The sequence below is a fragment of the Cynocephalus volans genome, chromosome 10, assembly GCF_027409185.1.
Source record: "Cynocephalus volans isolate mCynVol1 chromosome 10, mCynVol1.pri, whole genome shotgun sequence".
NCBI lineage: Eukaryota > Metazoa > Chordata > Mammalia > Dermoptera > Cynocephalidae > Cynocephalus > Cynocephalus volans.
Window position 1 is genome coordinate 102,076,729 of NC_084469.1, and position 3,778 is coordinate 102,080,506.

Consider the following 3,778-nt stretch of genomic DNA (forward strand, 5'->3'; position numbering starts at 1 on the left):
GGTATTTAACCAAAAGAACTGAAAGCAGCTTTTATTTTATTCACTTTTATGAGCTATCTAGAGTAGTGAGATTAACACAGGCACAACATAGAATTGTTAGTCAAAAAGATCAGGGTAGGGGGATCCTAAGATGGCGGTGGCTGCGGTGGTTGGCGCGGAGTAGCTGAGGTGGAAAAGGCGGCCACTGGGCCTTAGGCAGCCAGGAAACTTGTGGACCTTCCTCTTGCCGTCTCTTAAGGGAGGACCGCTGCTGGTGGCCGGTCATGGGGGCTGACCACCACTTTGCCCTTAGCAGGAGAGGCTGCCTCATTTACAGGCAACAGCTTTGAAGTGTGGAGCAGGAAAAGAACTGTTTCTTAGCTGCAAAAGCGAGTCTCTAAACAGGGAACACAGCGCCGGGGCTGCTGTTGATGCTGCCAGGATCCCGGAGGCCGGGGCCACGCTGAAGGCGGCCAGCTGGCCTATTCAGGCCGGCATAAAAGAAGACTCTTGGGAGAGCCCGAGCCACGCCGAGGGACCGAGTGAGCAGCCCAAGTTGGCGGCAGCCGAGAACGGGGATGGTGACGACGCAGAGGCAGAGAGGGAGCCGCCCGACCCGGCACAGCCCTGTGAGTGACCCCTGGCTCGGCCCTGCTTGGGGGATGGATGCCCACCTGGCTTCTGCCTGCCCCACCGGGCCACTTACCGGCCCCGGGGCTGCCTCCATTTTCTCACGTGGTGGCGGCGCCGGCCCGGCTTGGCCAAGCCTGTCCTTCTCGCTGGGCTCAGCTCCTCACTGAGCCTTCCCACTTGCTTGCCACGGTGCGGGGCTTCCCAGGGCCCGCGGGCTGGCCTCCCTTCCCACTCCCTCCGCAGTTCTCTGGCGGGGCTGGTGCCATGGGGCGTCCCTGGCCAGCGTCAGGAGGGCAAGGAAGTACGGGCTGGGCTGACTGTCACTCCACCACACCCTGGGCTCCGCCCCCGGTAAACTTCCTGTTACCGGGAGGCAGATATCATCTCTGTGGCCACCAGTTTGGAAAAACGCATAACCGATTTCTGGTTAGAATAGTGTGGTCGGAGCATCCCTGAGTTCGCTTGAACCTGCCGGAGAGCTGACTGCGGGCGGGCACCGGACTCGGTCCGCACTGGGGGGAATCACAGGTGAACCGTGTGCTGCAAGCTCCTCCCCCAAGGAGCTCATGCTCTGGTGTGGGAGATAAGACAAGTACACAAATAACCGCGATACCAGGAGGAAGGTGATAAGTCCCGAGAAAGATCTACACTGTGCTACAAAGGCACCCAGAGTGACTGGTCGTCTGCACCTAGCAGAAACCTGGTAGACTTCCTGGGTGAGGCAGTGCCGAGCACGGTCTTGAAAGCCCAGCTGATAGACGAGGGCTGCAGAAGACACATCCCAGCCCAGACCAGTGCGCACAGAGTGGGAAGACGTCTGGCTAGGGAGGCGGAGACTTGACAGAAACCACACACCTTGTGGGGTCGCCACTGCGTGATCCAACAGCCTGGGCCAGAGTGCACAGAACAGGGAGAAGTCCTGCATGGGAAGTGGAAGCTCAGCAGAGACCACACACCCTGCGGTACTGCCCCGTGATCCAGCAGCCCAGCAGAGTCCAAGCTGACCAGAGAGGTGGCTCCCCAGAGAAGCCCAAGACCCAAGGCAACCACACACACAAGGCACTAGAGGCCAACTGAGCAGTTACGGAGGTAGCCATACCAAACTGGCAACCACAGCAACATCTTAGTTAGTCAATAGTCTCAAACAGGTGGACTGTGAAACCACCTGCCACAATGAATAAACATCAAAAAAAAAGATACCAGAAATACAAATTCAAGAAAGTACACCACCAAAAGTTAATAAATCTCAAACTCTAAATCCTATAGAACAAGAAGCCCTTGAAATGACTGACAAGGAATTTTGAGTGATAATTCTAAGGAAACTGAATGAGATACAAGAAAACTCAGCTAGACATCATGATGAAACAAGGAAAAGTATACAGGACCTGAAAGAGGAAATGTACAAGGAAATCAATGTCCTGAAAAAAAATGTAGCAGAACTTGCTGAACTGAAGAAGTTATTCAGCGAAATAAAAAACACAACGGAGAGTTTAACCAGCAGGCTTGTCGAAGTTGAAGAGAGAACCTCTGAACTTGAAGATGGGCTGTTTGAAATAACACAAGCAGACAAAAAAAAAAAAAAAGAATCAAAGACATTGAAGAAAATTTGAGGAGAGATATCAGACAACGTTAAGTGCTCAAATATCCGAGTCATGGGTATTCCATAAGGGGAGGAAAACAGAGACTTCATTGAAAACATATTCAACAAAATAGTGGCAGAAAACTTCCCAGGTATAGGAAAAATCACAGATCTTCACATCCAGGAAGCACAACGATCTCCAAATGTATTCAACCCAAAAAGGCCCTCTCCAAGACATGTTATAGTCAAATTGACAAAACTCAGAGACAAAGAATGTTAAAAGCTGCAAGAGAGAAGCGTCAAATCACCTATAAGGGAGCCCCAATCAGGCTAACATCAGACTTTTCATCACAAACCCTAAAAGCTAGAAAGGAATGGGATGATATATTCAAAATACTAAAAGACAAAGATTGCCAGCCAAGAATACTCTACCCTGCAAGGCTATCCTTCTGAAATGAAGGGCAAATAGTATATTTCTCAGACAAACAAAAATTTCAGGAGTTCACTACCACACGACCACCCTTACAAGAAATCCTGAAGGGAGTACTGGGTTTGGTTCCTGAAAAATAACTACCACTGCCATAAAAACCCAAGAAAAATCAAAACCCACTAGTATAATAAAAATGGCATTCATGAAGAGAAAATAAACAAAAACATTATCTACAACCTAAGGAACCAACAAACACAGAAACCAAACAGTAAATCAGAAAGCAAGGAACAAAAGACACCTAAGACAACCAAACAATAAATAAAATGCTAGGAATAAATCAACGCCTTTCAATAACAACTCTTAATGTAAAAGTCTTAAATTCCCCAATCAAAAGACACAGACTGGCTGACAGGATTAAAAAGGAGGACCCAACTATATGCTGCCTACAAGAGACCCACCTGACCCATAAAGATTCACATAGACTAAGAGTGAAAGGATGGAAAAAGATTTACCAAGCAAACAGAAAAGAAAAACGAGCTGGAGTAGCTATTCTTATATCTGACAAAATAGACTTTAAACTAAAAACCATAAAAAGAGACTATGAGGGACACTACTTAATGATAAAAGGACTGATCCATCAAGAAGACATAACAATCATAAATATGTACGCACCCAATGTTGGAGCAGCCAGATTTATAAAACAAACTCTATTAGACCTAAAGAAGGAAATAGACACTAATACCATAATAGCAGGGGACCTGAACACCCCACTGTCAATATTAGACAGATCATCTAGGCAAAGAATCAGTAGAGAAACATAAGATCTAAACAAGAATCTAGACCAATTGGAATTGGCAGATATCTACAGAACATTCCATCCAACAACCTCAGAATATTCATTCTTCTCATCAGCACATGGATCATTCTCCAGGATACATCACATATTAGGTCACAAATCAAGCCTCAATAAATTCAAAAACTTTGGAATTATCCCATGTATTTTCTCAGACCACAATGGATTAAAACTAGAAATTAATAACAAACGAAACCTTGGAAACTATACAAACACACGGAAATTAAACAGCATTCTACTTAATGACATATGGGTCCAAGAAGAAATCAAGCAGGAAATCAAAAAATTTATTGAAACTAATGAA